Genomic DNA, 23,591 nt, shown 5'->3' on the forward strand with positions numbered 1-23,591 from the left:
CTAGCTTCATGCCCCTGTTCACTGGTAGAATATGGACAGGTGAAAGTTACAATGGTATATATACAAAAACATAAAGGTGTGGCCCTAGGCCTCCGATGTTATGGAGGTGGCGTTTCTTGGGAGGAGAATGGCCAAATTCCTGGGAATTTGGCATTCTCCTCATAAGCTGCCACCTGCAAGCCGGAGGCTAGAACACACCTTTAATATTTTTGTGGCTCCACCTTTCCATGTTCTGACAATTTCAGTGCACAATAGTGCCCAAAAATATATGAATTTCAACGTTTAAATAGTGTTTTATAAAATATTTATGTTCATATATATATATATATAATATATATATATATATATATATATATATATATATATATATATATATATATATATATATTATAAATAATTGTTGTAAAAGACATCCAAATAAAATCATAAAGACTTCAAAAAATAAAAGCCAAGGTGGTAGTATGCAATAGCAGAAATTCATACAAGAGATTTTCAAGACATAAAGCTATAGAAGAGGTTTCCTAGATATTCTAATAAAAGATATTTAGATGTTCAAGAAATAAAATAATGTAAGAAATTTTCTAGCAATAAATTTATATATATGTCACTTTCTACAACTAACTCCATGTCAGAGATTTACTACAAACGGAATCATACGAAATTTACTAGGAAAAAAGTCTTATAATTCATAGAAGGGTCGTGGTCTTGAAAGTCGACCTGTCTAATAAGCGCTTTAAACTCTCCATTTTCTACGTTGCCTAGTTTTATATATAACCGAGAAAGAGACAAAGGCCAACATAGGATATTCAGGTACTGATAAAGGTGAAAGGTTTCTTAAGCAGTCTTCAAGTCAAAAGGAATAAAGGGTAATACTGATGATAATGACGACAAATATCACTGATATTTACGGAACCCCGCTTTTGATGTTGTCTCTGAATATTAAGAATGAATAAGAAAAGTGTTATCCTGCTCACCACACAATGATTAACTGGAAGTGAATGCGCTACATATCGTATCTTACTGTTATTATTATTATTATTATTATTATTATTATTATTTATTATTATTATCATTATGATATATACGAGTACATACATAAACTATATATATATATATTTACACACATTATATATATATATATATATATATATATATATATATATATATATATATATATATATATATATATATATATACATATGTACAGTATATAAAGTAATGCACAATCCTTAGACCAACATAAATTCTATGGAGAGTGCACACCGTATTTTACTATCACCGTTCTTGAAGGGGCAATGCCTTATAACTCTTGTAACTAAGAAGCAATTACATGGCATCCCGCCATCTCTCGCGTATTAATCCCACGAGAAAGGTTACAATCCATCATGCTATTTTTGTCAGTGGGAAACTGTTAATTCCAGAACCATAAGATTTCATGATTCGTCAGCGGTCAGTCAAAAAGAATAAATGGATTAAACATGAGGGCTGAAGCAAAAGCAGGGATGATAATAAATAAAATTATATATGTTATTAATTTTTTCCTACGTACAAGTGGATCAGAAAATGCAAAGACGAACAAATGTAGCGTCAATGAACCCATTTAGCAGCGTTTCAAACAAGTTTTAACAACATACTCTTATCTTCAGTAGGCTGAAAGAAAAAACGAAGCTATGTTATATCTAGTGATCAATCAAGTCAAGTCAAAATCGTTATTAGAAATCCTATCATCATTAACACTACATTATTATTAAGAATAAAGCACATTCGATAGTATCCCGTCTACTATGTTAATTTGACATCAGAGCAGTGTAAGGACATCACTTAATAACAACGATCGCGAGAAAAGTACGAAGAATTGTGAATGATTTCGCTCACGGCAAGCGTTTCTGTTTCCGCTTTGAATCCAGGTAATTGCTAAATAGGTTACCTGTTAAGTCTATGCAGTTGCTCCTTCTGCTCAAGTGTGTCGTAAAGTAAAGCCCAGATTGACGTTTTTCTTTTAAAAGACCATTCTTCTTACCTCAGAGGACCAGTCAAGATGCCAATGAAGTCAAAACGAAGCGAGGGAGACTCGCAAACGTGGAAAACGACGAGCCCCACTCAAACGGCGCTTCTGTTTTCTTCGATGGGTTATGTCCTACTCCACAGGTGGTTGCTTGACGATTGGCGCATGCTCAGAACGAGGCCCCTGCTCCTTTTTCCATCCATCCATCCTTCCTCGTCGGAGGAGGAGGGAGGATGCCTTTGTTTTTCCATTCTCTCGTTGAGCCTTCACGCACCCCCCTCCCTCTATGCTCCTCCCCCTCTCCCCCTACTAACACCCGCCTTATCCCTCCCAAGTCCCCATCTCGTAAGGAGCTTAGGGCATCTACGTGGGTGGAATATCACATCAGTTTTAGACTTCTTTTTTTATATTTCTTTTTAAGCTCATCATCCTTTTTACAGACGCTACAAAACACAGTAAGCTCCTGACGAAATCCTGGAAGATCACTGAGAGTGAAGCAACTGTGATGCTGCCGTTATTACGTATATATTGCTTTTGTCTTAGCGTCCTTCCTGAACGAAGGTAACTCGATGTTTCCAGCACACATCAACCTCGAAGCAGGTCCTTCTTTTAAGATACACTACGAATTAACGTTGGCAAATTACCGCCATCAGAGAGAAAATCGGTGACTAAGATGAAAATTATATAAATCTAATATATATATATATATATATATATATATATATATATATATATATATATATATATATATATATATATATATATATATATATATATATATATATATATATATATATATATATATATATATATATATATATATAACCTTCTGGATCTTAGTAAGCCTTCTGGAATGAGACTGCAACACACCAAATCGACTAAACATCACTTTGGTAATTCAATGGTTTCTTTCCCTCACAATTCCTCACTGTTTCTTTTCATATATCTTTTCCTCCTTCTCCCGTTTCATCTCTCTCTCTCTCTCTCTCTCTCTCCTATGCCTCCAGGATAAAACAAGCCTAAGAGTGCTTCTTTAGAAGCTGCCTTAAGAGTGCGGAAAAGTTGGATTGTGTACTGACGTCTATGCGAGTTTTTTTTCTCATTTGACGTGAATATCCTTGTCATCCATAAATAAACGAACTTATTAACCTTCTTTGGGGAGTTAAATATATACTATAGTGAGAAAAATAAGAAAATTGTTTGATATATGAAGCCAACGCTGTTACAATTAGATCTGAGGCAAACTTGTTATCTGGTTTTCTAACAACTGATCTCCTCTATCTGTATTTCCCATTACCTTCTGTTGCTTCTTCCGAATGAACACCATATTCGTTGGAAGCCTGAATTTCAAGTTTCTGTCCCGTGTGGCCTGGCTTGTTCCGTGTGAATAGGGTTCATCTTCTGAATAATAATAATAATAATAATAATAATAATAATAATAATAATAATAATAATAATAATAATAATAATAATAATAATAATAATGCAAATCTTCTTCACAATCCCGTGAATATGTTTTATAAAATACAAAATCACATTTATGTAAAGTACTGTATTTACAAATAATAAAATTAATTCATTTTATTATTTGTAAATATGATACTTTACATAAATGTGGATTTTGTATTTTATAATTTAATAATAATAATAATAATAATATACAGAAACAATACTCAAGACACATTTTACACCACAGTGCTCTAAAAAACATACCCTCTCACGAACAAAGGTAAAATCCCAAAGAGAGCGTTAAGCCCTGGTTGGCAGGTAATCCACCAACGACGCACCTGAGACTCGCTGATTAAGCCCCATAAAAAGAATGTTTCTTTTGAGCTTCGAACATCACTCATTTCATGTTGTAATATTTGTCTGACTGTATCCTTCCACCGCTGGAAGATAGCGCATGCTGCTTTGAAATTATTTTTTTTTGTTTTGCCGTTATGTTAGTCTATCTTGTGCGATTTACGGACGTACATAATTTGTAAAATGTCTCTCAACAACAAGTCGGTTCCTCTGAAAGTGGGTGGCTCCGGAGCTGAAAAGAAACCGGTCACTGCGACATTCATACTTTAGCTACTGGATTTTATGTCGGGCGCGGGGGGAGGGAATACCCCATAAACAGCAAATGAGCCTCTTCTCTAGTGGCTTGTGGCAACCACGCTCTTCACTTTTTTAAGACACCAGGGAAAATATAATAGCATTCTCGTCGCTGTGCTTAGTGGATTTGCAAATGGCCGGGGAATGGGGTTTTCGGCTCCACAACTTGTGCTGGTATTTCCAAGGTCAAGAGAGACAAGGTCTACCCAATTGGGTGGAGTCGCGTCCCACCTGGGGTAACCACGTAGGCGATGACGTATCTTAGAGGTACCTGCTCATTACGGCAATTCACCTGCTGACGCAATAAGGAGGTAGACGAAGCTCCGCCTACATGGGGGATTTTGGGGGGAAGTGAGCAGACCTTCTTTCTCTTGGACTGGGTATTTCAGTACAGAAAGAATAATAGTGTTTATATCACCTTTGTAATATCAGGTATTGTTTTCTCCATTGAGGGGTGGCTTCTGAAGAAATCATGACCAGATACGGTTACGTTCATCTCTTAACTGCAGAATAAAAAATCAACTTCTTACGCAGATGTTTCAGCTTTATGTACCTACAAAGAAGACTCATCAGTTTTCCCTCGATTACCTTAAAAACACTGCGTCTCTCTGTCTCTCGCTTCCAGACCTTCCTGTTCCAACGCCTCTCACACTCACACCTAGTAAAGGCTTTCTTGGTCTCTTCCTCCCGAGACTTCCGAATTATCCATCCTTTTCACCATCCTATTTCCACTGGTTCCACCTGGCAAAACATTGATCCACCTTTTACATTCGCAAGACTTTTCACCCTTTTAGTTGGTTTCCTTGGACATTCAAGAACCCTACTTCACTCCTGTACGGGAGAGCTGGCTCAATTTCTCTATACACATTCCAGTTTTGCTTCCATTAACTCTTCTGCTTCTAACATTCTGCAAAGCTCTTGCTACCTTCCTTGCTATGTCTGTTTTGTGCTTCATCTCTCTTTTTACCTTCATCCGTTACATGCTGCCTCAAATACTTGTATGAACCAAACACTCTCATTCTTCAACCTTCTGTAACAGCATTCGTCGGTACATCTTCCATATTTCCTCTCATTAAGAACTTTACTCCTGGTAACATTTACTTTCAAGTTCCACTTCTTAAGGACATTTTCAGATTCATATCAGTCTCTGCAGCTCCTATCTTTCTCTTCTTTCATGACGTTCTGCACATTTTAATTTATATATATATACATATATATATGTATATATATAAAAATATTTGTATATATATATTATATATATAATATATATATATATATATATATATATATATATATATATATATATATATATATATATATGTATATATATATATATATACATACATACATATATAATGTATGTATGAATTCACGAATAAATGGACAGTGGAAGAATGAAAGCGGTTAATTCGTGCAGGTTATCATGCAGTTTATAACTCAAAACTGTATTCATGGAAAATGCCGAAATGACTGGTATACAAGGTTCTCTATTGATTGTTGTAAGTACTGTTGCTATTATTTTTGTTGGTGATGATGTTGCTGCAAGTGTTAACTTTTTTGTATCGCAAAATTTGTCCTCCAGCTCCATGTATGATACCAAAAGGTTTTATAAAAATAAAATAATTTTGTTTCGGATCCACACAAAATCTATGCTGTTCAGTAATGATGCGTTCATTATTTGAAGGGTGGGTATGAATTATGGATGAAGATATTCTTTAACAAGAGGCTCCGTCAGTTGAGGAAGGTCTCAAGACAATTAAGAGGGTGAAAAATATAAAAAATGAGTGCTTATATAGTGTGTGTGTGTGCGTATGTATATGCATATGTATATGTATATGTATGTATGTATGTATGTATGTATGTATATATATATATACACACTACACAATCACGGGTGGAACATAATTAAATTTCTGACTCACATCAGGATCGAACCCATGTCTTTCAGTCGTCTCTTTCAATTGACAATTTAAAGACCTGGGTTCGATCCTGATGTGGAACAGAAATTTATTATATATATATATACATACATACATACATATACATCCAACACACACACACACACACACACACATATATATATATATATATATATATATATATATATATATATATATATATATACACTGGTCACATTCGCTCGAAATATATTCTAATGGACATTCTGACCTCTCAACTTATCGATGTTTACACTTTCTGGATACTCTTTCTTCTGGAGGCCTCAACTGACGGCTCTGAAGGGGAACTTACAGAAACTCTTCCTCCCCAGACGCGATTCGAATCCAAGTACGGTAAAAAGCGTGAGGTTACCGTTAACCCACGATGCTGCCAGACCCATACGCTTAAGAGGAACAGCTTCCTCCTAAATATATTGCTGATAGGTTCTTCACTGTGACTTCCAAGGCGGTAGATTTGCATTTTTAAACGGCAGGGCCAATTGTCCCGGCAACGCAATAGTTGCATTTTGCCAAGCCTATTGGAAAAGGCTATTGGAAAAGGGGAGGTGGGGAATGAGGGGGTGGGGGTTTGGCGGGTGGCGGGAAAGGAATTGAGGGGATACCCCAAAAGGAGCACGTTCTGAGTATCTGTTGTTCTGTTGCTTGTTTCTTTTTATTTCACGTCCATGTTATACAACGTAATGGAATCTTGTGGTTCTTTACCCCTTTAAAGAGGACTGTGCGAATCGGGAAAACGGCAGATTGAAAATTTTCATCGTTTCTATTAAAAACAGGTTAAAAAATCTCAGTTTTTGGGTTGAATGTTCAGAAATTGAAAGCTCCATGCTTTTTAATCCTTCAAGCGTTGTACAGCTTCCTTCCGTTCTGCAACTCAATATTTTGAATTGAAGAGATATATCCATGATACAAAATATCTCTATCGAATTCGGTTTGTAGAGAAACTGTTCAGATATTAAAATGACTGAAAGTAAAACTGTGGAATGCAGTGAGGAAGATAAAATTTACTGCATATGACCTCCTAAGGTGAAAGCAACGATAACTTACCAAGTACGGAAAAACAATAAAATAAAGACAATAATTTTTTATCAAAAATTCACAGAAAAGGTGCAAAGCTCTGGAAGATAATAATAATAATAATAATAATAATAATAATAATAATAATAATAATAATAATAATAATAAAAAGGACGCACACTTACATTCTGTATGAAACCGGTTCAGTCCGAACGAAGCGTAACAGGGGGGGCCTCTTTGTTCTTTGGTCGTAGGTTTCCTCACTTCTCAGTCTTCGGCATTGGTCGATCTTCTCCCTCCTCATTTTGTATACTGTGGTGTCTTCAACAGTGTCCCCAAAGGCCCTGCCAAAAGCAATCGGATATTCAGTCAACGGAATTCAGAGGTGAGTGTTTTTTGAAGTTTTAGATTGCCATAAGGGTCAATTCAAAACATTAGTGATACACAGGTTCAGAATTGCAAGTTACATTTGTTTAACTATCATACACACACAAACAGTTAGACGGACACACACACACACACACAAAGTACGTGTGTTCATGTGTATACATTGTCCCTACGAAGGTGAACCAGTCAAGCGATACTGTGTCTGCACCAAAAGGTAATCACGAGTGAAGACTGCAACATTGACAGATCACTTTGCATTTTTCTAGGACGTTTAACGTCGCTAAAAACCAGTACCGTGGTCACGCCCTTTCTGTTTTTATCCAAAATGCTCACAGAAGCAATTTGGAACTTGTAATGCCTTTCATAATATTCTTTAAAATCTTCAGTTTCATGCAGCACATTATTTTACTACGGGATACAGGTCCAGTCTCCTAAAAATTGATTTTAACGCTGAATTTGATATAAAGAAGCACTCAGGCGCGCCGCGGACAAACAACACACACACACACACACACACACACACACACACATATATATATATATATATATATATATATATATATCATATAAGTATTATATATAGGTGTGTGTATATACGAGTATATGAATGGAAATGGCTGGCGGGATATGGTCAGCGAGAAATATACCTAAACAGGACCACGTAACTCCAAGGTAGTAAAAATATTAACCAATTACTTTACAGAAAACTTTATATAACATATTCGTGAGGACTACAAAGATCCTATAAGCTACTGTAAAGATTAATGGCGTTTGCAATTGTAAAACTAATCTACTGTTCAGTTCTTCGACATTTGCTATTCAGAAGAAGAAGAAAAAAAAACTTACTGAATGATTCTTACTCCCACAACGAAATATTGACCGCTACCTCACCAGAACACTAGTAGTTTAGTTAAGAAAAGGAAACCATTGAAAAAACTTTCAGTCCTGTTATGCCTAAGTTACTTCGTTGGGCAATGTTCAGATTCGGCCAAATGTATCGTCGTTGAAAACATAATTTCATACTTCATGTCCTCGAATACTATTATTATCAGAAGCTCAAAAACCCATTTTTACAGACGTTCAGTTTATCAAAGTAGAATTCCTTAACCATAATCAAATGTCCATTGAAAAGAAAGACTACGCTAACCAATACTTCTAATGAATTCGAGTCACACATTCGATTTTACCCATAGGAAACTTGATTGGATTCATGGAATTTAAGCTAAAAAACCAAGCACTGGGGCAACTTGAACCATTCAGCACTAAAAAAAAAGTGATAAAAAAAGTGCGAAGAGGGAGCTGGAGTAGTTGGACGGCAAGATACAGACCCTACAAAATAAATCAAGCGAAGTGCAACGGTCCAATTGTGAAACTGGGAGAAAACCCACAGTTGCAAACTGAATAATTAGTTAGACGCTGGACAAGAGAGGGAATGGAGGGAATGTATAAGACTAAAAAAAAGTGGGTGTATCTAGGGGCGAAAGGACGCTGCAAATACCCTTTAGTAATGCCTACAGTGTACCGCGTGGTCCGATATATTTCTTGTCGGTAGGAAAAGCCAAAAAGTGTGGGGCATATGAAGATTAAGAATGAGCGGGCGGAAAGCCTTAAGAGATAGGTCCACCCCCGCAAAAGTAGGAGGGTTATAGCACTTATAAAATAATAGAGAGAATTCCATAGATTTGTGGTGGGGGTAAAATACAGATCTTAGGGCATAACAGAAAAGGGTTAAGAATTATGCCTAAATGCTAAGTCCTAAATTTAAGCCTAAACATTTAAAAACGCTTTAATTTTTTGTTTTAGGCCTAAGGTGGTTAAAGTATTAAGTTTCCCGTTTCATAGGCCGTTGCATAAGAAAATTACTTGAAGTGTAAACACAAGATTCACAGGGATACTGCTTAAAAAAAAGAAAATTACACTGAATCGGATCTCATCTGCAACATACATTTCATGGATAAAGGAAAAACATACAGCCACTTCCTGGACATGTATTGTCCGTTTTCATACCATTCTGTTCAAATTCTGTTCTACATTATGCAGACATTAATCTCGTGTATACAAGGTCAAGTAGGCCTACTGTTCTTTGTTTTTAGTATCAGCCGTTTTGCAACTTGTTATCGGTTCTATTTAGCCATTTTCTGTAATCTTGTGCGGGGGTTTTTAAGACTAACTTGAAAGAATCGTGTCCATTACCACCTCAATGCTCAAATCCCGTATTTATTCATTCCTATGGTACTTCGAAGCTAATGAATTGAATTGAATATAGAGTTTAGGCCAAAGTCCAAGCACTGGGGCCAATGAGGTCATTCAGCGCTGAAACGGAAACTGACATCAAAAGTTTGAAAGGTGTAACAGGAGGAAAACCTCGCAATTGCACTATGAAACTGTTGTCAGGAGAGGGTGGAAAGTAAGATGGAAGAAAGAGAATATGACAGGAGGTACAGTAAAAGGAACGAAAGGGGTTGCAGCTATGGGCCGAAGGCACGCTGCCTTAAGTAATGCCTACAGTGCACCGGATGAGGTGCACTGACGGCACTAACCCCCCTACGGTGTTCGAAGCTAATGTACTTTCAACTTTTTCATCTTTTTTTGTCGACTAATTAACAAATATTCATTCGTTCATATATAATTAGGATGCCAAGATGCTGTCGGTATCTGCCCGTCATTATGATACCTTCGCCACTTTTCATACAATAGTTTTAAAAATTGTATAATTACCAAAAGAATTTTATCTTTAAAGAAGTTGCAGACGATCAGCAACTTGTACTTCCTAACATCAAACCTACAATGAACGCACCTATAGATAATTAATTAACCTGTTACAACAAGGCTGGTGTATTCCTCAGATAACAAGCAGCAACGATGAGAGGCAGCAACATTTGGTGGCCTTCAAACAAACTTTCAGCTAAAGTACAGCTATAAAGAGTTGACTAGAACAAATCCACTTCTCGGCCTTACACAATCTTTTACAGCAGCAATTCCGTTTCTGCAACCGTGGAAAAAATAATGAAAATTACAGAGCCTCTTATACAAACGAACTGCACTTAATAAAGGTAACACCCCCCAGTATTGAGAATCAGAGAGCGAGCTTTGCTTACTTGCTAAGCTGGCAAGCCCAAACCCACTACCCATTTCTCTAATTAAATATTTACTTTTAAAAGCTGTTGGCGTGCTGGGACCCGATGCTGTTGTCTCCCCTACCCTCCCAATCCCCTACTTACCCCTACCCTCCCGTTCCCCTACCTACCCGGCCCCCACCTGGGGAGGACAAACTGGTCTGAATGGGGTGGGTGGCTGTGTCATGTCTCCCCCACTAGGGACAAACAAGAAAAATCCACTCGGATTATATTACAGATAGACAGATATGTGTTTCCAAAGCATAGAATATCTGCCAAATGTTTTCTAAATCAAATTCCGCGCCTTTCGAACAAATACATTTTCTCTTTTACCTTCGTTCCTCTTTCCATACCAAACGCAATATTGCAAGCATTCAGTCTGGTCACAGCAGTGTCTCAACTCCCGCTGAATAAATCCGAGGATTTACCTTAGGGAGCTGGATACCAAAACAAGTTACGATGTGTTTTTAATTTCCGTTCAGACGTATGTAAAGATTTATTTTGGTCAATATACAGAATACATATGTGCATATATACATACACACACACACATATATATATATATATATTTTGTGTATGCATGTATGTATATATATATATATATATATATATATATATATATATATATATATATACATATACTGTATATATATATATATATATATATATATATATATATATATATATATATATATATATACATATACTGTATATATATAGAATTAAAAAGCATTTATTTTCTATAATACATGACTCTAAAAAGTTCATAATTTTAACATAAGAAATGACAAATTTTGAAAGTAATTTGTATTTTTCCTAACATACGAATCTGAGGTCTTTACGTAGGAATTATCTTGACGCTTGCGCTGAAGGTAATTCCTATGTACTGTCAAGACCATTGATCTGTATTCGTTTAGGAACAAATGTAATTACCTCTACAGAACCTTATACAACAAATTAGTCTACGGAAATTCTAGGCTGTTGGTATCGGCCTTCGACACAAAAGAAGCTTGGATGACTCTTCCGTAGTGTCAACTTCTAATTTGTAATAGTTTTCGCTCCCTCTCCATACTCACATTAAGTTTTGCCATGAAACCCTGCAACGAAAATACTTCCGTCGAGTCAACTTTTAATATCCAATAGTTTTCGTTTACTCTGCATAGGTTTATCTGCGAAGCAATCTCAAGAAAATACCTTCAGGGATAAACTAGGTACACACCCGAAAGGATACTCACAACAAAGGGGAAAACAGCACTAACAACGACTAGGATTACTTCGAGGCATTCATGTCAACCGCCCTTCTACGCATTATCTTTTCTTCTCCCTCTTTCGTGTTGACTTAAGAGCTGAGGAAACCTGGCCTGGCAACATTTCTCATGGTCTGCCGATTGCATCCCCATACGTAGGGGGAGGGAGAGACCGTATGACTGCGAGGAACTTGGGAAAACGTGAACAAATTGTATTTGAAAAGCTCGCTTAACTTTATCTTCGAGGAATATATTAACGGTGTCAATAACAGAGCAATAATATATATCAAATACACGATTGAAATCTCAGAACAGTGTTTTTCTTAGAGCAATTGCCAGTGGGACGGGCAACTTTACGTATGAAGCGCCAGTTAATCGTAACGATCACAATGTCATATTAAACAAGAAATGTAATCATACAAAATTACATGTATGCATAAGAAAATACATGCAGTAAGCAATCAAGCAACTGCGATAGAAACTCACATACTATCCCATTACGATTTAAACTTGTCAAGCGTGCGTTGGTTTACGTAGTATAAACTGAACCACTCCCCTTCTGTCTGAGGCTTCTTCGATATTAAAGGTCTTCCAAGTACTCCAAATACTTTGCAGGAACAAATCACCATTTCCTTGGACAAACCTTTTGAATAAATCTGATTCCATTACCAACCGAATATCTACAATTGGTATAAGGTCCACATTTTGAAACCACATCCGAATTTGCCTGCTTTTGCGTTTTCATACATGTAAGAGAAGCACCTAACGTCAGTAGAAGTTCACCCTCTTGGCAAAGGTGAGAACAGTATACTTTCACGTTCTACTTCAGCCCTCCTAACGAAATTTGATATTCCTGATGCAATGTGATCTTGCGGATCAACGCTGTTTTCCTGTGTAAGACTCGACTGTACACATCGTAGTACCAAAAACCACAAAAAGGAAAAAAAGACGGAAATGAATACCACTGACAGAAGGCACTTTTTCTCAACTTCTCAAAGACTGGGTTAAGCCGCAGTTGACAGGAAATACTGATCTTATAGATTCTAAGTTTAGAAAGAACGCGAATTTTTATTTATGTCGCTTTACGGTACAGGAAAAGAAGGAAGAGAATGGAAGAGAGGGAAAGACAATTGCAGGAGGGCAATTTATGAAATTTTTGAGCCTGTCAAGCAAGCACTGGGGCACTTGCCGACACTTCAGCCCCTTAGAGTGTAAAAAGAGGGCGCTGAAGGTGGCTGGACACCCATAATAAAGAAACCCAGAAAATAAAGGAGATGAAGTACAAATAACTAAAGGATGAACTGGAAAAAAACAGTATTATTAAGAAGTAATAGTTAGAGGTGTTGGAGAGCTTGACTGAAGAAAGGAAGCAGGAATGGAGGTCAAGTAAAAGGCTAAAAAGTGAATTGGATTGGATATACAGTTTAGGCTAAAGGCCAAGCACTGGGATCTACGAGGTCATTCAGCGCTGGAAAGGAAATTGAAAGTAGGTAGGTCTGAAAGGTGTAATAGGAAGAAAACCTCACTATGAAATATTTGTTAAGAGAAGGAAGAAGAATAACATGAATGGAGGTACAGTAAAAGGAATGAAAGGGGTTGCAGCTAGGGGCCGAAGGGACGCTGCAAAGAATATTTAGTAATGCCTACAGTACACCGCATGAGGTGCACTGACGGCACTACCCCGCTACGGGTAGGCTAAAAAGTGGTGCGACTTGAGGCCGAAGGGGCATTGCAAACGCCTACAGTGCACCAGGTGAAATGCACTGACGGCGCTAATCCCCTACGGATAATTGTAGGAAGAAGAGGTCGGGAGAGCGGAACAGAAGAAATGAAAGGACAAAGAGGAGGAGCAGGGAGAGAAGGAAGGAAGGAGCACTAGGGAGACAACGGAAGGAGGGAAGAGAAAGAATGGAAGAGACTCGAAGGGAGAGAATTGACCAGTGTCGAGAAAAGAGGAAGGGTGTAATTATCATTTACCTCATCCTTATCGAGGGGTTTGGGGTTCAATCAGAATTCATAGTATAAGAAAACCTTCCTTTGATGTCTTCTTAACTGGAAGAAATAATAAAAAATTACGTTTCTCTATTTTATCAAGAGCACAATATACGGATTCTTTCTCGAGGTTGAAATAACAAATGAAATGTCACGGGACCCCTTCATATCAACAGCAATATTATCAGAAATTATTTTTGTCATTATTATTATCAAGATGCACAAGGTAGCCTACACACATTTGTAAGGAACAAGCCCCCCCAAAAAACTTAATAAAGTGATGTATGTATGTATGTAAAGTATATGTATATATATATATATATATATATATATATATATATATATATATATATATATATATATATTCAATAACAGGACTCCATTTAAACAGGGATGGTATGGAGCAGAAATTTTTGTTCAAATAATTTACAAGCTTTTAAGGACTTGTCTGTCCTCATTGTCTAGTAACCGTTTAAATGAGGTCCTGTTTGTAATTGTATTAATGCATAGAACATTTGTGCAGGCGATCTGTTTGAATATATATGTGTTTATGCATATATATTATATATAATTACATTACATAATATATATATATTATATATATATATATATATATATATATATATATATATATATATACATATATATACATATATATTTATTACATGTTACATTATTCTTTGGACCAGGTAATTCCTAGTGTGTACATGAAAGGACAAAATACTGCTAAAATCCGCTTCTCATTCTTGTGTTTACGGCCCATATTAAGGCAACATTCCAACGCATTTATCTCCACGTCTCCAAAGTAGTTTCATTTGTTTTTTTTTTTTATCACGAGATCTGGCATAGCCTCTGTACAGATGGCATAAAAAATTATTCCGTTTCGCCTGGGTTCAAGGAATTAGTAGTTCAAGAGTCTCACTAGAACTCTCTTATCAAATGAGGACTGTGTTATATAATACGTCTGTGTTTAGAATCTTCATTTGTAGTTACATGCCAGTGCGAGCAAGTCGTCTTGCTGTCATTCGTTCGTTACGTATTTTGAAAAGGATAAGGAGGGAAAAATATATGTTCTATTAATTAGTGCTGTTTCAAGATATTTGTGTTCATTCGTGGGATTATATAATATATAATCTTTACCCTATCAGGGGTGGAGAGGAAAACAACGTAATGGTTACTGCCATATTCATATTTAAAATGCTGAATCGTTGATGAATCACACCAGAAGTAAAACTTGCACGGCATTAGCCTCTTTATATATATAAAAGATAGCTCTATATACACATATACTGTACACGTATATATATCTAATATATGCAGTACATACACATGTATACCTTATATATATATATATATATATATATATATATATATATATATATATATATATATATATATATATATATATATATATATATATATATATATATATAATATATCCATATAATGTCAGTTACATCCACCACACAAAACCGGATAGAACAGAGCGAAAGCCAGGAGTTCAAAAACGTACTTAAATACACCATAAACCGGTCTTTACAGCCGCTCGTCTAATCAGAGCGAATTGTCACATTCACGTGATTCAGCGCACGCCAACCTTGTACTGGGTAGAAATAAAATATAACATCACCTCCATGGGGATTAAGTCCACTAAACATTCTGACCCATTTAACTAACTAATCATCTCTCTTTCCCTATCTTTGATTCATTTTAGTTTTCTGTAAAAGAAAACTGTTGTGCCGGCTTTCTGTGTCCGTCCGCACTTTATTCTGTCCGCACTTTTTTCCTCTCCGCCCTCAGGCCTTAAAAACTACTGAGGCCTAGAGGGCTGCAAATTGGTATGCTGATCACCCACCCTCCAATCATCAAACATGCCAAATTGCAGCCCTCTAGTCTCAGTGGTTTTTATTTTATTTAAGGTTAAAATTACCCACAATCGTGCTTCGAGCATCAATATAGGATAGGCCACCACCGGGCCGTGGTTAATGTTTCATGGGCCACGGCTCATACAGCATTATACCGAGACCACCGAAAGATAGATCTATTTTCGGTGCAGAAACCTCGGTTGCGCCGAAGTTTCTTCGGCGCATTTTTTACTTGTTTCTATCGTACATCATCCTTCACTCTCGGGAATAGCATACCCCCCCGAAAAGGGGAATTGTAATTGATGAGCGCTTCGTCACCAGTGGGAATCGAACTGCCGACTGGTTGGGAAACGCCGACTTACACTGACGTTTTTACTTTCCCCTTGGGTGCATGTTATTCCCGAGGTAGTTCAAATGGATGTTGAATGACATTCGCGACTTAATATTTTTTTGTATAAAAAATGTCACGGTGTACGTAAGTATGGCTTTGTTGGAGGGTACAGAATTCCCAGAGTAAATCAGAATAGATGGCGTCTTATAGAAATATGTTTAGATGGAGCTTGATGGCTTTTGGTTTCCAACGAAGGATTTTTATAAGTGTACTTGGAAAAGAGGTGATGGTGAGGAAAAGTTGTTTATGTTCTAGTACAGAGTAGATAGAACAGCCAGTTGATGGATGTAATCCGAGATGCAAAGTGTCTGGAGGTGCATGTGATCCTTATCCAGTTGAAGCAAAGGTTAAGGCAGGTTTGAATCGGAGGAGGACAGTAAATGTTACTGTAAATGTAATTAAGGCGAGTGAGTTGAAAATGAAGTGAGACGAACATAAAAGGCTAGAATGGGGTAACCATAGGCTAAGGTTAAAGACAGAGAGCTGGAAGGAGTAAATGGGCAGCATGTAAGATTCGAAGGTGGTGTCACGGGGGCAGCAGGACGGAAAGTGCAGTCAAAATGAAAATGCGAGACAAAGAACTCAAGTAATGACAACAGAGGGGAGAAGGTGAACATGCACTTCATAGGGTACAAAACGTTCTACAGGGAAGACGGTTAATAAAAAAAATATCTAAGGATAATGGTGCAAACAGAGAAATGTCTGAAGTGAATGCAGTCCTGAGTCAATGGATGAGTATACTGAAGAGTTGCTGAATGTGAAGGATGGACGATAAGCAGAGATGAATGATGCGACAGCATAAGGGTTAATATAAGGGTAAGTTTGATGTAGAAGTGACAGTTGAGGCTGTATCAAGGGCAATCAAGAGGTTGTAGAATGATTAGACATTAGGAGTTAATGGGATTACAAATGAGATTCTGGGGCACCGTGATGACGTTTGGTTGAGTCAAGCCAAACAAATAAATGAGAGGAGTAACTGGCCAACGCAATAAAAGTAGAGGTGACAGACTTGAATATAAGAATTACAGGGGAATAATATCAGTTAGTACACGAGGGAAGGTATCTGGTAGGATTCTGAAAGAAAGACTGAGAGGGAAGAAGATTGTTGGTTTAGAAAAGGTGTGTAAATCAAATTTTTACTATGAAACAGTTATATATGAGAAGTTTGAAAGGAAAGGGAAACAGCTACGTATATGTGGCAGGCACTGACCTAGAAAAAAAAAAACTTACTACAGAGGTGACAGAGATGCAATGTGGATGGTGTTGAGGATGTATAATTTAAAAATAAATTATCAAGAGTGACTGAACAATTTTACAATGGCAGTAAAGTGTGTTTTTTTTAGAAACCATGGACGGGAGAGTGACTGGCTTGATGTTTGCAGATGATACAATCTCAATTGGCAATAGTGAAAAGACACTGCAGAAACTGTTTAAGAGAATTCGAAAGTGTTTGCAAGGGTAGAAAGGTGGGATAAAATGTAAGCAACCATAAGTTTATGAAGGTAGTTGGAGGAAGATGATCCACTTAAGTAGTTGGGATTATAGTAGCATGGGAGACGAGAACAGTTACAGAATAAGTGATGCAAGAAAGGAGCAGGTGTGTGAAAAAGACTGGAAAGACTTCGATTGTCTGTAGAAGCCTAGTTGGAACAAAGGAAAGAATTAATAAGCGAAGTCCCCTTTATGGAAGTGAAGTGTGGATGCTGAATGCAAACAACAGAAAAGGGCTGAAGTTGAGATGTATTGTTTGCGTAGTTATATGTAGCATAAGAATCAATAGGGTGAGAAATGTAGGAATATGTATATAGTTAGTGGTATTAAGGCAAACGTAGATGAATTGATGGAATACAATATTGCGAGATGGTTCGGTCATGTGGAAAGAATGGACGACGGTAGATGTATGAAGTGACCAATGTTGTGAAAGTTTTGCTGCAGACGGAGTTCATACATGATTCAGAAATCAAAGTATAAATGTGGTAGTAACCAATGTGTTGCATTCTCCATGGAGACACCCATTCTGGGGAAACGGGTTAATATTGTATGCATGTGTACACATACAAGTACATATATGTGTATACATAATATACATACAGCATTAACAAGTTCTCCTTGCAAGGGTGTCTCAGTGGAGAATATGACAGCGGTCACTTTCACATTTTTACATATGCAAAAGGCAATCCCTTTTAACGATAGTTCCTCTTCAAAATACGAGTATAAAGATTACTAGCACTCAGAAGGAAAAAAAAAAGACAGACAGTTTCACAGCTTTGTATGAAAGCAAACGAAAAAAAAAACCTCCTCAACTAAAAGAACGCAGGAATCCTTAGCACTTCACCATAACAAGGAAGTTGATGATTTGCGAAACGATTGGGATCAACATGAGAGTCACGTTCCCAATATTTTGCTCTGAGCTAAAGCACAACCACGAGCAACAAACGCAGAGGGAAAAACTTCTATTGTAAGAGATGAACGTAGTACAAGAAAAAATGTATTGCTTAAAGATACAACGCTTACAAAGAAAAGGAATTATTACGCTGAATGCAAGATTTTGTTCTATATTCTCGGAGATTCTCTTTCCACAGATTAAGTTACTAAGCTAAAAAATGTATGCACTTTTTAAATAGCCTCCTTGCATCAATACAAATCAGAGTATTACGTCACTGAACTCACCGCGAATGTTTTATTTCAGCCTTCTGACGCAAATAAGTTGTGACGAAGTTAAAGATGCAGGAGAAAAAGAGAGCAACAATCTCACTAAACAATTGCATGTCGTCAGAAACCACACTAAAAGAAATAATTCAGTCACTGACGAAAGCTTGTATAAAGTTCCTTCACAGGAGCAGTTGACAGGTACATTGATAAATAAGTTAATTGTCTTTCAACATATATTAGCTTTGAGTCTTGATAATAAACTGTTAGATGCAAAGGATACTGTCTCACTCACTTCAGGTACAATAACTTTGTCAGATAACGAAAGCTAGTTAAGCCCAACTACGAATTAGATTCGTGCACGGACAAACTCAAATAAACATTGAAACTACGATCTGCTGAGAAATGACGTAGGTCTTAATCAGTCATGTAAAGACACACCCAAAAGAAATAAGAAAAGCAGCTGAACTGAATTCAATCTCTTGTTTATCTCAACTTACATCCCAAACGTGGTGCTTGGCTTCAAGCAGCATGCCTTTGTGATATCGTTAATCGAGTAGCCATAAGTGTTTATACAGGGCAAATGCATACAGGTGAGTTTTAACAGAGCAGAGAAACAAAAATAAAGACACAAGAAACCTCCCAGTCATTCTAACAATACCAAGACCTCAAAGAATTTAACGCAAGAATTATTATTATTGTTTTTATTATTATTATTATTATTATCATTATTCAGAGGATGAACCATATTCATATGGAACAAAGACCAAAGGGGCCAATGACTTGAAATTCAAGGTTCCAAAGAATATGGTGTTCAAAAGAAAGAAGTAACAGAGGGTAATGGAAAATACAGAAAGAGATCAGCTTTTAAAAAAACAGATAAATTAACAAATAAATAAATATATATGTAAGTAAATTAAAATACAAAGAGAATTGTATTAGGGCAGTAATGCACTGCATCTTCGCTTGGAGTTCTGAAGCTCAATTGAATTGTTAAATGGAATTTTCAAATGATCTTAAACGGGGGAAAAGAATTAGAGAAATGTTCAGACGTTGGTGTCACGTCTCCAGGTTTATTTAAAAGCCGATAACCCCAAAATAATGATCTTCAAAATAATTTCAAGAAGCAGGATCATGGAACTGAATGAGATTAGATTAATCTTTTGAAAATTGAGCTATAAAGCTATGCACTCGGGCACTTTCAGCCAAACAGCCCTCGAGACTTGAAAAGCTGGTGTGGCTGGACAGCAAGATGAAGTAGAGGGAATGAGGCAAGACTACAAAGGGGGACGCTGAACATTCTTACCAATGCCTCTACAGTACAAAATGTGAGGTGCACTGACGGCATTATCCTCTTGAGGGTTAAAGATCAGAGTGGCTCAAAATTCTTTCGCTTCAAAGAAAATCCTTACACAAAATGAATTATCTCTTATTGATAATACATATAAGAAACTTCGGTTTTTACCCATTCTTATCAGTTTTTAGTGTTTTTGCATGATGCAGATACTGAACATAATGAAATAAAATATATTTGTGAAAGACTGCACACTATATGAAACAAATATGCTGACATTCATTCACACTGTACCCTGGTGAAGTAAAGATGCTGTCATAATTATCATTTTTATCATTACAATCCTATTTATACCACTCTGATATTTTTCCTTATTGGAATTTCTTCAATTTTCTACTTATCTTTTCCTTTACCAGCCTGATGATCCCTTAGTAACAAAAACTTGTTTTTCAATCTGGTTGCCGGTTATGTAATAAAATGATAATAATAACGACGATGATGTCCATTAGAGATAATTACAAATAGAGATACGTCAAATAGACAGATAGGTAGATAGACATAAGGAGATTACGGATGAGAGGGATGCATTAGATACAGTACATATACATTATGCAAAGGCTGTAATGCTGATGTCACGTAAACTAAACAATCGCCATCTAAGGAGGCAACTCACTAGCTTTCTACTGATTATTGTCTAGCGCTCTTTCGGTAGCCCAGTCATTGTACTTAGCCAGAGCTGAACATGCATAAAACAACCCAGGGTGGCACCGATCTTCCTGCACAAAATGCCAGTCATTAGGTTTCAGCATCACTTTCCCAAGCTCGGGCAAATAGGGAGGGTTGGAGTCAGCGAGGACATCCGTCCGTACAACATTTGGTAAAACGTATTATTTAGTGGGTCGAGCAGTGCGCGTTAGTCTAGAGACTGAAAACAACAAGCTCAGATTTAAGTAAGTTTGCTAGCACCAGAAACCTGGAAGTCTTCCTCACGAGCGAATCTGATAGCACTTCAAGTATGCAAGAACGTCGCGAAAAGTTAGTCTGACTTATTATTATCATAAGAGTGGCAGCATTCTCCTGAAACGAGCCACGTGATTATGAGATTAATTGCATATGTGAATAAGGAAAGACTAGTCTACCCAGCTGGCGCCAAACATACAAGCTAGCAACATAAGCGTGTATGCATATATATGTATGCATGTATATGTGTGTGTATATATATATATATATATATATATATATATATATATTATATATATATATATATATATATATATATATAGGTGTATAATGAAATAACTGATTGAGCCAAGCTAAACAGATAGAAGAAAGTTTACTTTGCATCCTCTCAACAAAGGACAAAACAATCATTAAGGGTTAGATTATTGGGGAAAATATTTAGATGTTTCTGTACTCTGTTTTCAAGAGCTGGAAATACACATTCGAAGTCAGAAAGTTATTATTTTAAAGTTCTCGAGGGACAGATCCCGCTGGAAAGTTATTTTTTCATTCAAGAAATTATTGTAAAAAGTTGCAAACTCACAGCTAAGTAATTCTTGTCATTCGCCCAGGAATTGCATTGGTATGTACGAGTATTATGGCATTACTTTTTCAGTGACGGTAGTTTGTGGGTGTATACTGACATACACAAACTGAAAATCAAATTATATCATCAAGCTGAATCGATAAGTATATACATTACTATCAGCATTTATTATTCCTACTTAGAAATGATCAGCAACGTTAGATTTGAATCACTATATAGAAAACTATTTTTAAAAAATACTAAAATTACGTATAAACATAAAGGGCAGAAGACATATCCCTAAAATGTTATACTGTAAACAAATAATTCATTCCTTTTAACTGTCTGAAATATTCCGATTATTCGGAGCACTATCTCCAGTATTTGTATGCAATGGAACCCGACATAAAACGCATCACCATATTTGTTTTATTTCTGCAAGACTGGAACGACAGGGGAAGGCTCACGGTGGATATGCAAATGAATCCATCGAGCGAGCAATGCCGTCACTGATATCCTTCGACATGCCAGAGAGAGAGAGAGAGAGAGAGAGAGAGAGAGAGAGAGAGAGAGAGAGAGAGAGAGATTCCAATGACGTCAAACTACGTCATCGTCTTTCCAAACCTTGAGATTCCCCTTTTGGGAAGCTTCGGGGGCAAGCCCCTCAGTGAATGGAATGGATAGAATAGATATAAAATTTAGGGCAAATTATGAAGTTATTCAGCACTGAAACGAGGAAAACCTCCAAGCTGCACTGTGAAACAAAATGTCGGGAGAGGGTGGAAATAAAGAGAATATGAATGGAGGTACAATAAAGGGAATGAAAGGGATTGCAGCTATATGCCGAAGGGACGCGTCAAAGAACCTTAAGTAATGCCTACAGTCCACCAAGTGAGGTGCACTGACTGCACTACCCAGCAACGGGGGACCCTTAGTCAAACATGGTTCTCGGCAAGTAACCAATTTATTAAAACCCTCCGTTCCCTCCAGAATCCCCGAAGGAGTGACCTAGATAAACATTCTGACGTTTAATATTTGTTAAAGACGCAAAGCCCAGCTCACATTTCCCAAGATACCTTGAAGACATTACATCCATTCAGCCAGCCTTCCCTTCGCCTTCAAGATACTGAAACTGATAATGGAGCGAGCTCCATGTCCCTAAAGCCAAGAGATACAACTTAGCCGCAGGTTGGAATGTTCAATGGATTCCGAGCCTTTGAGGAAAAGCAGAAAGTAGGAGCTGGATCGTGTGCGTTTTTTCAATATTAGGGTACATCAAACTTAATACCAGAGGCAATCCTCTGGGGATTAGCCGCAGATGCCACTTGGAATCACAAGCGTTGAGAAAGCAATGTTATACCTTTACATCATTAAAGTTCCTTAAAAATAATTGCTGCACTTGACCTTTGAAAGGACTTTGAAAAGCTAATTTTATATATATATATATATATATATATATATAATATATATATATATATATATATATATATATATATATACCTAATTTTATTATACTAAATAAGTATTATTTCCTTTGTGGCTTGTAGCAATAATATGTTATCTTTGTAGTTGGTACAGGAAATGACACTCAACAGGTCGAGAACAGTCGATAGTCATTTTATTCAATTGCAAGCTACTAAGGAAACAATACTTAGTCGCTAAATTAAGTTACAAATTTAAAATATACAAAATTTGTTACATTAAAATAAAGATTTGCTAGAAATTATAAGTAAGGACCAACCACTGAGTTCGGAGTCAGAGGAAGGACTGACCAAGAACCGGAAAAACGTAAACAGTTCACGAGCGATAAAGAGGTAAACGTGGAATGGGTGTTCTGTGAGGAGGATTTTTTTTTTTTAATAAACAATGATTCATTAATTGTTAAGCTGATGTTTTGAAGGCCTGACCAAAAACTGAAATCTTTATACTGAATTGAATATTTAAATATAGCTGTATGATCCCTGATGTTAGAAAATTCTGGATTTGAAAATTCAGTGCCAGTTCTATAGCTGAGAGCTCTATGGCTGTCGATTCGAAGCCTAAGTATGGAT

At 36.7% G+C, this 23,591-nt stretch overlaps 2 protein-coding genes across 3 annotated transcripts in view; one reads left to right on the forward strand and one right to left on the reverse strand.

The window, feature by feature from the left end:
* The window catches only part of GC (gamma-glutamyl carboxylase), a 52,314-nt gene that overhangs the window by 25,553 nt on the left and 3,170 nt on the right, over window positions 1-23,591 (reverse strand). The window contains exon 2 of one of the 2 annotated variants that reach the window (XM_067098916.1): window positions 7,260-7,418. The gene's annotated coding sequence lies outside the window, so the exon portion shown is untranslated. Of the gene's footprint in view, window positions 1-2,020; window positions 2,311-7,259; window positions 7,419-23,591 lie in introns of those variants that run through there. The other variant, XM_067098915.1, reaches the window with a different exon arrangement.
* LOC136835833 (organic cation transporter protein-like) overlaps window positions 7,340-23,591 on the forward strand; it is a 29,072-nt gene continuing 12,820 nt past the window's right edge. Inside the window, exon 1 of the mRNA XM_067099683.1 lies at window positions 7,340-7,459. The gene's annotated coding sequence lies outside the window, so the exon portion shown is untranslated. The remainder of the gene's footprint in view (window positions 7,460-23,591) is intronic.

This window comes from Macrobrachium rosenbergii, chromosome 55 (genome assembly GCF_040412425.1).
Source record: "Macrobrachium rosenbergii isolate ZJJX-2024 chromosome 55, ASM4041242v1, whole genome shotgun sequence".
NCBI lineage: Eukaryota > Metazoa > Arthropoda > Malacostraca > Decapoda > Palaemonidae > Macrobrachium > Macrobrachium rosenbergii.